Genomic DNA, 14,313 nt, shown 5'->3' with positions numbered 1-14,313 from the left:
CAGCAGTGCTTTTTTTAAACTAATATTATAACTTCTTCCATGGGAGATAAAAAACAACATATTTTCATTGTCTGGATCATTATGAATGTGGTAATTCCTATCAGGTGTTGCTTTTTTCCATTTTTTATTCTGGGGAAAAATGCACGTTTTTTTAACTGGATTTTTTTTCTTTATATTAAACTTTTTGACACAAGCGGCAATTGTTCGATACCTAGTATAGTACACTGCATTACTTATATAGTGCATTCTACTAAGCCTATGACAGCAGTGTATTAGACTCCACAAGAGGCGGGGCCTAATAGGCTGAGTTACATGACAGACATGGAGGACTTTGTCAGGCTTCCAGCTAGCATGGGAACTCATTGTTACTTTGCGATCACGTTGCGTGGTGCCGATGGGTAACAGAAGGAACCCCCTCCATTTGTTATCTGCTTACATGTTGCAGTTGCTATTGCTTGTGGAATGTAAGCAGATGTGGCACTCAGGTTCTGCAGTTCCGCTGCTACTGGCTGTTAGAGCAGAAGCCTGGCTGTCAGTAGTCAGCCAAGCTATTGCATTACGCTTCTTTCACATGAGCGCATATCGGCCGGCATTTTCACGGACGGCCGATAAGCACTGTGATCTGATGCATTGAATTCCAATGCATCAGATCACATGGGCGTATTTGTGAGACGTAAAAATGCCAGCCGGCCAATATAGCGCTGGGCTTTATACGTCAGACCCAAAACATAGTTCTGGATCTGTGTTTTGACCGGAATACGTCCAGCTGCTGTACAGGCTCCTATGGGAGCCCATGGCAGCGGCCGTAGGTGGGAGGGGATTTAGAAGCGTGGCTGCTAAACTCCTTCCCTCTGCAGTCTCGAGCGGGGGAGATACTCGCTAAAGGCAATGCTCGCTCGAGCAATTGCCTTTAGCGAGTATACTCGCTCATCTATATTAATTAACAATTGATCAACGGGGGTCCGCCGCTTGGGATCCCTGCAGATCAGCTGTTTGCTGGGCCGTTGTCATCGTGGACAGCATTGGAAGCAAATAGCGCTGTCAACACTGCAGAGGCCTGGGTTGGTACTACAGCCACAGCTTGTATTGAACTCATTGTATTTATACATGCACATTATTATTACTTTACACGCTCTTAAAGGGGTTGCTCAATCTGCACCTTTTGCCAGAATGCAGCTGCATGTATGACAAATGTCTGGCAGGTAAAACTTCCTATGACGGCAGCTGATTGACAGGAGTTTGCGAGACTGAGGGATGAGCTGCATCTGCAAGAAGGGTCATCTTCATGAGATAACAGCTTTAACGGATTCTAAACATGATTGTCTCCCTCCCAGTAAACATTATGTTGGCACTGCAAACTGTATAATATAAAGACACTTTTACACGGAACGATTATCGTTCAAAAATATCCTTCAAACGAGCAAAAACAAATGACAATCGTTCAGCGTAAACGCAGCCAACAATCGAATAGTTTTCAAGCGCCGCGGCTCAGCCAATCACTGCCTTTTATACTCTGGACTCTCTTTTTTTGTCTCGTACGCAGTGACAGATCAGCGACTGCATCACTTCTATAGTAAGGCCTTTTTCACACGGGCAACCGTAACTAACCGGCGCTGTCCGCTCCACCGTACTTCTCCAGCATTTTTGTTGCACTTGTTTGTACTCTTCAGCCACCGCTTACTGGTCAGGAGGTTAAAAAATCCTGCCTCCAGGAAGCGTTGGCTCTGATTGGCTGAACCACAGCGCTAGAGAACCAATCACTGCAGTGCTCGATGAACCAATCACAGCCATTCAATGTGATGGCTGTGATTGGTTTATTGAGTGATGCAGGGATTGGCTGAGAGGCGGCGCTTGAGAATCAATCAGAGCCAGCACTTCCTCGGGGCGGGTTTTTGAAACCCCTGACCAGGAAGTGCTGACAAAAGTCTACAGACAAGTGTTCCGGAGCTTCAGAAGGAGACAAAGCAGACAGCGCCTCTTAGGTGATGTATTGTCTTTTTTTATGTAGCCAGGGCTTATTATCGGGCTAAGGCTTATATTTCAAGCCCCCCTCAAAATTCCAGGAAAAGAGCGATACAAAGTTGTGCAACTTTGTAGCAACCCAAAATCACAATATCACCGCGAGAAAACTCAGTGATATCGCACAGAACACGGATGCAATATCGCTGTGATTTTCTTGCGGCGATACTGCTATTGCCCGTGTGAAAGAGGCCTAGAACCGGCGATATCGGTTTGAATTTCGAAGACGACCATATATCAGACGGGTTTTCAAGGGTTTTCAAGCCCGGCCGATATACTGTGTCCCTCTGTGCAGGGGGAGGAGGCTGGAAGAGGCACTACTTGCAATGGGAGGGTCGGGATGGGGGCGGGACCAAGTCCCAGAACTTAGCCACGCCCCTCCCATTGCAAAAGGTGGTGATGGGCGGAGAGGGGGCAAATAGGGGGCGGGAGCTCAGTGTACTGCTCCCGCCTCTTCCAGCCTCCTCCCCCTGCAGAGAGGGACGCCGTATATCGGCCAGGCATGAAAACCCGTCCGATATATGGTCAAGCTGCCCTAAGGCTGGTGTTTCATATGTCAGACTTTTAAAGTAATGTAAGGTAGTTTTAAAATGTTGAGTGTAGTAAAATGCACCAAATTTATATACAGACAGGCTGCCCGAGCGACAGTCATTTTCTGACGACACCTTCCCTTTAAGGACAGTTTACACTGCACAATATTTGCCCGTTTATTATTCATCTTAACGAGCCCGCTGTAAATAGCATTAGCACCATCACCATTTATGATAAGCATTGTTGTGTAGTGCACCTCACTTGGTAACAGTGAGGGAAATCTGTGTATTCCACGGACAACACACACACATTATAGCCAAATATAAACCTCTATATAGATAAAACAGGCTCCATTATTCGCAATAGGTGATTATCACAGCTCACCTCTTCCCCCTCCCTGCATAATGAACTCAGCACAGGGTACAGAACATGCCTAGTACAATCAATGAATAGATGTCAATGGGTCCCCTCTTGTCCATTGTGTTAATGGCCAATGAGGCTGCTGTAAAGCATATCTCTAAATGCTGTCACATGCAGCTTGGGCAAGAAGGCAGCCAGCATGTATAGACAATAGAATAACAAAATCTATAATCAGAAAATAAAAACAGATTAGAAATATGGAAAATGTTTCACCATCTGGTTATAATTAGTAGAAACCTTATAGTTAATATATTCCATTTCTAACCCCCTCCACCCAAGTGTGGCTGTGCCTGGTACTGCAATCAGTCCCATTCACGTGGACAGTAGACTGGACAGGGTTGCGCCTGGGTAAACCATAAAGGAGATGCAGTTCTCAACCTCATTTTTCAGTTGATCATCAATATTAAAGGTCAGCAAAAAACCTTTAAGGATTCAGTTGCACCTCCCCAATATATTGTATCCTGGTAATACTCACCGCCTGATGTGTATATGAAGTCAGTCCATGCATGTTTGCATCGATGCTCAGCTGGGAAAGGAATTCACAGTTTACAAGATGATCCCACTGCTTCACTAGTGTAGTATGAGAAAACATCTGAACGGGGCTTTGCCTTATTTTTGGACATCGTCCACCACAAGACCTTATCTGTCATGTCTGCGCAGCACAGTTTTGACTCCCCTTCCTCCAATACCAGGCTGTGCATGATACCAGCTATGTCTTTCCATGAGATTCTCTTTTAGGACTTCATATATTTACATAATAAATCCAAGATGAATCCAAGAAACTTGTAACATTCCATCCAAAAAAATCGAAACCCATTGTTTATAGCTAATAGGACCGATACGCTTCCTAAACCTCAAGGGATCTGAAGAGGAATTAACTCAATGTCTGCTTATACAATTTAGATGTTGTGCCAATCACTTCAGACCGGCTGCTGTAAAAACTGTAGTATTGTGAGTAATCGCAGGATTGTACTCAGATGTACACAGTGAAGAGGAGGCAGCACTGGCACAAGTGTGGTGACCCCTTTAAGCTGGCAGCACATGGCAGAGACGGATTCTGCATGCGGTTTCCCACCGCTATGATCCCAGCCGGTGGCCCCATGTATCTGCTTTTGCTGTACTGCAGTTGATCAGACGCTCACCGCCGGTCATGCGCAGTACAGATTTTTTTTTCTAATACGCGTTTTTCCGCTGCCGTCGCTAGGTGATGATGCGGGTACTCACGACCTATCAGCAATGTCAACTGAGGATGGGCTGCAGGTCAGACGTCTTCCATTGACTACAATGGAAGCCATCCGTGCGGAGTCCACAGCAAAATAGAGCATGCTGCAGGTTTTTGCTCTGCTTGCGCACATCTCAATGCGTTTCCGCAAGTGTAGAGGAAAAAGCGAGTTTACATAACGTGTTATGAAAGGTATTTGCTGTGGAACCTCTGTACGGATGCCAACTGCTGATTCATCAGCAAAAATCTGCTCGTTTGAAGCCGGCCTCAATCAACTGACCGGCAGGGATCCCAGACGGAAGACCCCCACTGATCAGGTAATAATGACCTAATCCTGAGGCTAGGCCATCAGTTTTTAAAGCTTGAATAACCACTTCAAGACTAATTTCTATGCGGATTCATCTTCGAGGGGTTGTACCAGAATTACATGTTTTCTCCTATTTAGAAGATAGGGGAAAACTTGCTGATCAGTGGGGGTTCTAACCACTGAGACCCACAGCGATCCTGAACATGGCGGTCCCATGTCCCCTGCCCTCCTCACTGTGGGCTGATTGAACCCCCTGCAGTGAGGAGGAGTATGAAGGTCTTGTAAGCGCCTGTCCTGTAGATAAGGAATAACTTGGAATTCCGCTACAACCCCTTTAAATGCAGTAGAAGCTGCCATAAACTATACATTTTTTCCTGTAAAAGTTAAAGGGGATGTTTAATCTAAATCATTGATGAGCTATTATTGCCTGGGAAAGCTGACGCTGCCTATGGAATTATAGTATTACTTGCCCAACAAGCTGATGGCTGACCATATAAAACAAGGATGGCTTAAGTCTTTCAAAGGAAGAACCTCAGGGGAGTTCCCAGCTCAAAACCCCTCCCACTATGTTGCCCATATGGATAGGGATTGTCTTCATGAGACAATCCTTTTAAAGAGCTGTAAAAAAAAGCTTTCATGGGTACTACAAGCATAATGTCCAGCTACATAGTAATATAGGCTGAAAAAAGTCCATCCAGTTTAGCCTGTTTCCACCCTCCCCTCACCCTTGTTGATCCAGAGGAAGGCAAAAAATGAGGCAGAAGCCAATTTACCCCATTTTGGGGAGAAAAATCCTTCTTGACTCCATAGTGGCAGTCAGAATAATTCCTGGATCAACATTTGAAAATTTCCTACCTAACTCCAAGACTGCTTATCTATTAACTCAGTTATAGCGAATACTGACCCTACTGCTGCTGTAAAACTACATGCTTGAACATATCCTGCCAGCCTCATATAGTGGGACTTATTGCACCACAATAACCAAAGAAGATCATGGTTGTGCAACCTGTTCCTACAAAACAATGTAAAATATTCACATAACAGGGCAGTAAAGCAGTGGCGTAACTAAGGGCTCAGGGGCCTGGGTGCAAAAGTTCAGCTGCCCCCCTCCCTCCATCTGTACCCATACCAGAGGCGTAATGTGAAGATTTGGGGCCCCAATGCAAAATCTAGCAGGGCCCCCCAACTATGATGCTTTATTCATACTACAAGGCTCCCTATATGGAGAAAATAGGTCTTATGGGACCTAGAGGACCTGGGTGCAACTGCATCCCCTGCATCCCCTATAGTTACTTCCCTGCATAAGAAGTTTGTAGTTTTTTCATATAAATTTGGGACAATCTGGTGAAAACTAGATTGCCCCATTTACCCAAATCTCTATGCACTTATGCATCATTTGCACTGGCTATGCTTATGGCTGTTAAGATTACCTATTGGCTCTCCTGACATGTCCGTTTTAGTATAGCATTATATTTCCCATGAAACAATTGGGGAGCATCATGTCTTATAACAGTTGTATTGTTCCTCCTAGAAATGTATGAATAAATTGACAGCTGCGTGTTACTGGTTGGATTGTGTCTCTACACCCTCTGATACCAGACTGCATTGCTGCCATCACCAAACTCAATGACAAGGAGAATAGTAACACCAAGTTGTCAATTCATTCATAAATTGCTAGGAGAGGACTATGCTGTAGAGGAACGGAGCACTGAATGATATAAGTTCGGATATGATTGATTACCCTGTTTCCCTGAAAATAAGACATAGCATGATTTTCCAGAATTTTAGAGGATGCAAAATGATTTTTCAGGCTTTTTGAGGATGCTTGAAATATAAGCCCTACTCCAAAATTAAGCCCTGCTAACAGTTAATTTAAAAAGTCAATTTAAACAGTGTCCAGGCAGCTATACATGTAAAAAAGTTAAACCTTTTTGAACAAAAATTAATATAAAACACTGTCTTATTTTTGGGGAAACACGGTAGACACAGTGACTGTATTTAATATCCTTTATTCAAGTACATGAGACAACATGCTTTGAATCTGGAAAGTTTCTTTCTCATGTAACAGTACTAAAGTACTAAAAAGCACTCTTAGGGCCCTTTCACACTGAACGATTATCATTTAGGCTCTCACTATCGTTTAGATCATGGGAAGCTCAACGGTAATCATTCAATGTAAATGCCAGCACAATCTGAATGAGGAAAGATAATTCATTCGTTATTCGGATTGTGCAGGCATGGAAAATCAGACGACAATCAGCCCGTGTAAACAGGCAGTCCGTCATCTCTTCAGGATAGCTCCTCAGTAGTTAATCCGTGGGGACCCGCCGTTTGGGATCTAAAGGGATCAGCTGATCATACAGCCTACTGTCAGTGCTTCCCGGACATCGTCATCAGGATAGGCAGCGGAAGTGCCATAGCCAGCTTCACTTCTATTGAAATCAATGGGAACTGAAGCCTCCTATTACACTTCTGCATCTGACCCTGTGGTTGGAGGTGGAAGTACCAGAAGTTTAATAGCCGGCTTCATCTCCCATTGATTTCATTGGGTGTGAAGCCCGTTATGGCACATCCACTCTTGCCCCTGATGACGACATCTGGTCCACTGCACTGACAGCGGGCCGGGCAATCAGCTGATCGCCGTGTGTCGGGCCCCCAGTAATTAACTATTGATGATTTATCTTGAGGATAGATCATCAATAGTCTTTGCCTGGCAAACCCCTTTAATATTGGTGCCCTTGGAGACTTCAGATGAGGTGCTTGTCTTTTTCTTATAAGTGTAGGATATGACCATGCCACGGCGCACTCGGTGCATGGCAACCAGTAGCAATCAATGATTAAAGACCTGATAATCCACCGGAACAATCATTTTCCAGTTTAGATAGTACAAATAATGGAAAAAAGTTTTCTTTATGTCCATTGATTACTAATTACCAGCTGAGGAAACAATGGCTGACTGCATATCTTTAAGGCTTATGGCCATTGCGCCTGCCCTGCGGCGATTGTGCCGGTGGCGATTGTGCCTGCCTTATGGTGATCATACCTATGGCGACCATGTCTGCTTTGCAGACTATCAGGTATTGCATTTTGGCTTTTTCAGTGTAAAATGTAAAAATATGGCTCAAGTTGTGAAAAATATGTATTATTATTTTGGCAAAAGATACTTGTCTATTGTAAGACAACCAAAGGGTGGTATAAAATAGAGAAAAGTGTCTGACATGTCTGTAAGAAGCACCAGCGTGCACTACTACGGTACATTTGGTGCATCTTATCCTTACTTGGTCTAATTTTAAATTGTCCAAATTGGAGACACTATACATAAATCTGCCCCACTATTTGCAATAGTGGTGACAATATTCCCAGTGGAAAAATAATTTCCATTTCCTAATGGAATCAGTCTCATGTAAAGGGCAATACTAAGAAAATCTAAGCTCTGGATTGTCAAGAGACGTAATCCAGCACTCACAGAAGTCTATAGGGCCACACCGCACTTCTGTATGACTCCAATTTCATTCAGTGGCAATTTCTCCTAAAGGCAATACTTCTATAATACAAGATTACAAGTCCTTGTGAGTCAAAAAAAGTCTTACTATCTAAGATTCCAATCAAGAATACGACTTATATAAGGCTGTATTGATGCAAGGATTGTGCAACAATTTTCATTGTTTTTTGCTACATTTTAACCAAATTGTGGAATAAGGCATTACAGAGCAATGAGTGTTTTCATTGAGCGCCTACAGTCCTTCAGATTTGAGAGTTGTCAAAAATATAGCTTTTCGTTCTAGCCAATAGGAGAGTGGAATAAATGGACAACCTTTAGGTTATGTTCACATTGTGCGGATTTGCCGCAGATTTTGCATAAATTTTGGGTACGGACGATCTGCAGCATTCCCGTATGGAAAATCTGCTTTTCAAATCCACAGCTATAGATTTAGTACAGACGTGGATTCTCTACTGAAGAAAATCCGCATCAAATCCACAGCTGCTGTTGCGGATTTGATACGGAGTGACTCTTGATTTCGGCCCCTTCATTACAGTGTATTGGCCGAATTCAGCAGCTTATGTGGTGCTATAATTGCCATGTTGTGGATTTGAAATCCGCATCGCATGTCAATTTCTGTACAGGTTTTGTGTGGATATTTTCTGCAGCGTATGGAACAAATTTTGGAAATCTCGTCTACTGTAAATACTGCTAATTTTCCGTGTGTTGGGTTTGTATTGCAAATCTTTGGCAAATCTGTTCTGTGTGGACATGGCCTTTTACATCGAAAATGTACTGAAACATGCAATTAAGAAGCCCCCATTTACAGCAGACACATGACTGGTTGTAGGTAGCATCCTATCTGCAGCAAACCTGTGCTCCACATAAGTGACTTGTCCCTACTACATAGGAGGGCTCTTACCTCCTGTGCTATAGAGCCATTCAGATATGAATATATTGGAATAATTTGGTTCTAATTGGGACTGGGAGAGAAAGTAGATATGAAAATACAAACACTCTTTCCTCCATGTGTTGTCTTACATGAAGAACTAGAGGTAGGGAGGTCAAAGAGTAACTGATTACTACATATCAACATTTACAGAATCCTGTACCCAAATGCAAAGCTCAATGGTGCCATGAAAAAAGTACATTCTAATACCAGATAATTTCTGGAATCTCCAATTTATAAAAGTTGACATTTAAAGGTTTCATCCCGCAAAGCAAGTTTAACCACAGAATATGCGATAAGTCTGATTGGTGGTGGCTCTGACTATGGAGACCTCCACCAATCACCAGAATGGAACTCTCAAAGATCCCCGAATAAATGGAGAGGTGGTCATGTGTGCACTCACTACTGCTCCATTCAGTTCAGTGGGACTACTAGAGATAGCTGAGAACAAGTGTTCTGTTAATGAGTCTGATGTTCCACACCAACTAAGTGTCCTTTTAGGCAATCAATTTCTTAGGCCAGTCTAACAAATGCCAATCAAAACACATGTTGATCGGCGCTCATTTCATTTTCATTCACATAGGACAAATGGTCATAAATATCATTGTTCATCACCATAGGCTGGTTGTACATCCCTGTTCACATGGGAAGATGTACAGTACAGCCAATCAGCCAGTATTTTAAGCTCGTTGAAACTGAAGATCAGCCAATAAAACGAGCTGCTCGTTTGCTCATTTGTTGACTAATCGTAAGTCCTTTTAAGGCCCATTTACACCAGCAGATGATCGCTCAAAGATCGCTACTTAAGTACCAATTAGGTGCGCAAATGAAGCCTTCGCTGAATGCAGTTAATAGCCCAAGGCTATTATCTGCGCTCAGATCCTTTGTTCTCCACGGGGAAAGAATGCTATCAGCACTCCCCGTGGAGAACTTCTGATAAGAGTGAAGGACGATTTTTAGGTTGGACTGAATTTAACGATCAGCCAGCCGATGCCCGAAAAGCGCACCATGGGCGCACATTTACACGCACCGATTATTGCTAAAATGATTGCCGATTAGCGATTTTTTTTTTTTAGCGATCATCGACTGGTGTAAATGGGCCTTTACACGGTCTGATTGTCTAGCGGACAAGTGTTGGGGGGAAAGTACAGGCTGATAAACGGTATAAAGGACCATAACATCTAGATAAATCTGCTTTTCAGGTCAGGACTCTGTGTAGGCAGTCCAATCGTGGAACATCCATGTCCTCAAACCTAAAACGGTGTTGGATGTGTGACAAGGCGTGTTGTCTTGTTGGAAGTATTGCTGACCGTTTTCAGAGCATTTCCACATTGTCAGCAGCACATTATTGTCTAGAATGTCAGGGTACACCTGTGTGTCCACGGTTCTTGTCACTACAACCAACGGACCGAGACCATGCCACGTAAAACTTTCCCCAGACCATAACATAACCTCAACCGTACTATTGGCACAGTACACTCAGGTACATCGATCTGATTTAAAGATGGACTAGTATGATTCCTCCATTGAACGTTCTCTCATTGCTCAACTGTCCAATGATGATGCTCATTGTACCATTGTAGATGACACGATACATTGCACTTTGTGATGGACGGCTTGTGTGCAACGGCATAACCCATGGTATATCCAATAGCGCGCAGTACCCATCAAAAAACTATGGCTGAAACCTCAAGGGTCAGCATCTTATGTAGCATGGTTTAGGGCACGTGACATGCTAAGAAGACACAATTGATTCTACTGATAGGGGCGTCCCAATACTTTTGGTAGGATAGTATACTTCTTTGCCCAATGCTTCCTTAGTTCTGTGACAATAAACCAACCTAAAAATCATACATTATGCAATAAGAGGCCACCAGAGAAATGCGATTTGCAAATAAATCTTTCCCATGACAACCTCCGGGTAGTGGATGGATCTAACCAGTAATATTGTATAATTCTATTGAACAATCTGTGTTCTTTCAAACAGCAATAAGCATTAAAAAGTATCAAATCAGGTATTAGAACTGTAAGCTCCTTGCTCTGGCATGAATAGATTCACTCATAACATGTCAAGTACTTTCCCTTTCAATGGGTACAAGATGATGTGGCATGCAGGTAATTTACATGTAAACTCCAGGAAGTAGGTATAAGGACAGGGCAGAAAATTCCCTTTAACACAGTTACACCTGCTGGGTGGGATATTCATACCAAGTCTATGGTAACAGGTGAATGAGTGGGTTTTCTAGAGAGATCCCAGACAACTTAGATGCCAACATGTAGAAGAGAACCTTTTTATCGACAGCATAACATAACAACTGGGGAAAGGTATTGGTCATAAGGGCATATCTGCCCAATTTCAAGGACATGCTACTTATGCAGTAAGCAATACACTGACCGCATGCTACATAGCACAGAATGGTCAATAAAGGGTGTATGAAAATACCTAAAGTAAATACAATTCCCCACTATTTAAAAAGCCCTAAAAAAAAGTTAACTTCGTATTTCATAAAACAATGGAGCACATGGGGAAAAAGGGCCAACTTTAAAAATGGGGCGAAATATACCAGATGTGTGCTAAATTCCTTAACCTGTCATAGGCTTATAAGTAGATTTGATGCATGTCAATGTGTCATAAAATTGCTGTAAATGTTGCACCTGTACCCATTTGCTTGTGCACCCCTAAATGGCATAGGCTGATTTTGGTTTCCCGTATTTATATATACTTGGTGCTGACATTTGACAGATAAAACCAAACCCCCAAATTGTAAATGGTCAATCCCGATGAAAGCCTATGTGCCATTTTCAGCACCAATTTTATTATCTGTGCCCCAGAATCTGTTTAATATGCTACGCCGTCTCTAGCAGAAGTCTCACTTCTGAACATTCCCAAAAATAAGCAATTCCGGTCCAAAAATTTTAGGTACGAATACTCTACAGCATCAGGGATCCTAATGTGAAAACATCATCTGTCACTAAAGTAGCCTTTAAACATATGGCAACACGTGTTTACCTGCTATATACTGGTACAATAAGTGAAGACCGGGACAATAAAATATTCCTTAATATAAACCCCTTGCAAAACATCGGCATGTCACAAGATAGTCAAAGTGTACAAAAAGTAATATTTAACTTTCTTAGCACAGTATGTTGGGGCAAGCACTGTTCTATTCACTGATGATCTGCAATAAACACGTTTACTCAAGTTGAACACTTACCTGGTTTCGTGTTTCTGCAGGCCAAGTTGCTTCCTTGTGCTATAAACCTGCACTCTGCGCGACTCGAAAAACTACTGCATCTCCTGCTTTCCTTGCAGGAGAAAGATCTCGGAGCACCTCCTGTCGTTGATAGCAACCAAACCCTCTAGCCTGAACGCTCACTTCAGTCTTCACCCTCTTAATTTTTTTTCTTTCCTTCTGAGAACCCGGAAAAATGCACAGCGAAGAAAACTTTTTTTCTCAATTAGCAGGTTTCCACTAATCTCAAATCCTCCCTGCCCAAACGCTGCACATTCCAATATTTTAAAGAGGGCTGCAGATGGAAGGATGTGTTTAATTAATAAAAGCCTGAGTAGACGGAAATCATTAGAGGTATATGATCCTCGTAAGGCATACCGAATGCCCACTCTTTATAAAGAAAAGCAAAAAAGTAGTATTAAGAGTCAGGCTCTTGAGGTTGGCTGGGGCAGTCTTATCGGTTTCACTCTGCTCCCTTGCAGTGAAAAGCCCGTCTCTCGCTGGTATACTCCCTGCCCTTAAACTCACCAAACCAGAATCTAAACTTCCAACTAACACAAGCAACTTCCCGCACATCCAAACTGAAATCTTATCCTGCTCAGTGAGCCCTTACTGGCCATGGGCCAGTACAACATTCCTCTCCAGATACCTTTTACTACAAAGGAAAAATTGATCATAGTGTGCTCATTTGGGTTCGTCTTAGCTACTGACGGAGGGAGTTCCATATTTTACCGTCTACGCTTCATGCATAGTTTAACTTGTTTAGTTTTTTTTTTTGCTGTCAAGGCACCTGTTTCCTTTTCTTAGCATTTACCAAACTTCCATAATCTAATAGTAGGTCATGCTTACACAACCGAAGCTCAAGCCATACAGGTGATGCCCACCGGTGACAATACCATGGGGCGACTAACGTTACGGCCAATTCAATTCTGTACCTTAAAGTTTCATTTATAGATCCTATACAAAATGGAAACGAGGGAGAGAAAACAGGAGGTCAAACCAGTTCTACCACTGCCAAGCCTAGTTTTAACCATGCCCAGATCTACTGAGCCAAACGCTGTTTTTACTTCTCCCAGCACAATAAGGGCACAAAGATATTTCAGGGGTGAAGCAAGTGACAAACCTCATTGCATGCTTAGCTAAAACACACAGACACCGTTTATAGTAAACAGAGTCAGTTAACAGTCAGGGAAGAGATATGAACACAAAACAATAAGCTCTTGAATGAAAAAAAAAAATAATCGGATTTACAGAGTATGTCGGAGCCGAACCCTGGCCTTAGATTACTCCACTGTCTGTTTAATTTCACAGAATGATAAATGTGGCCAGTATAGACATAATAAAGACAATGAGAGTATACAAATATAAAATATGGCCTTAAAGACAAGGAAATTCCAGCACGTAGTCTCATCACTCGTCCCGACAGAAAGGGTAGAACTGTTCTGAAGCCATGTAGTTCTGAAGTACATTGGATAAAATATAAAGAAAGAGCATAGCCCCTAGAGCATAGCCACAGGTATAGCAGGGTGAGGCACATGACAGGGGCAGCAGTGTGAAGCATAGGTAGCTGGGATGCAAGCTTCTCAAGATTTAAAAGGAAACTGTCAGCAGGTTTTATCAATTGCAGCCAATCACAGTGCTACAATTCTGGGGGTGGAGTAAGGCTAACGGTGAAAGGGGGTGGAGTAAGGCTAGGAGGAGTATACAAGCAGGGAAATTAAGGAGGAGCTTGGGAGGAAGGCTTCTTTTGGTAAAAGGAGATTTGTTGTGCATGTAAAGGCCCATTTAGACCCAACGTGTCTCGCTCAAAATTACTCAAAGCCGTCTTTTCAGTGCTAACGGTTGTGTCTAAATGCACGGACATCATGCAGTTTTCGTGTACGAGTCGTTCCTCGCTCAATTCTAGTTTTCTTGAATTGAGCGATGAACTCTTATCGGCAGTGCAGGCTGTTATCACAGTTGGCAGCGCTGATAGTATTCTTACAGCCCGTGTCCTGCTGGTAGTTCACAGTGGGACGTGAGCTGTAATCGCAGAGAACAATACAGCTGTTTGCTTATGCAGAACAGCTGTATTGTTCGCTGAGTGATAGCAGCGGTGTCCTGCTCTGCCTGCATAGCTCTTTAGTAGCTTCTTAGCTATTATAGACCATG

The 14,313-nt window shown here is 42.9% G+C and overlaps 1 protein-coding gene across 3 annotated transcripts in view; it reads right to left on the bottom strand.

The window, feature by feature from the left end:
• Nucleotides 1–12,776, bottom strand: part of RBM47 (RNA binding motif protein 47) — a 116,866-nt gene extending 104,090 nt beyond the window's left edge. Inside the window, exon 1 of one of the 3 annotated variants that reach the window (XM_066573164.1) lies at nucleotides 12,145–12,776. The gene's annotated coding sequence lies outside the window, so the exon portion shown is untranslated. The remainder of the gene's footprint in view (nucleotides 1–12,144) is intronic. The other 2 variants (XM_066573159.1, XM_066573165.1) reach the window with 2 other exon arrangements.
• Nucleotides 12,777–14,313: the final 1,537 nt, after the last annotated feature.

The sequence above is a fragment of the Eleutherodactylus coqui genome, chromosome 7, assembly GCF_035609145.1.
Source record: "Eleutherodactylus coqui strain aEleCoq1 chromosome 7, aEleCoq1.hap1, whole genome shotgun sequence".
NCBI lineage: Eukaryota > Metazoa > Chordata > Amphibia > Anura > Eleutherodactylidae > Eleutherodactylus > Eleutherodactylus coqui.
The sequence above is the reverse complement of the archived record's forward strand: the minus strand, read 5'-3'. Positions and strand labels throughout refer to the sequence as shown.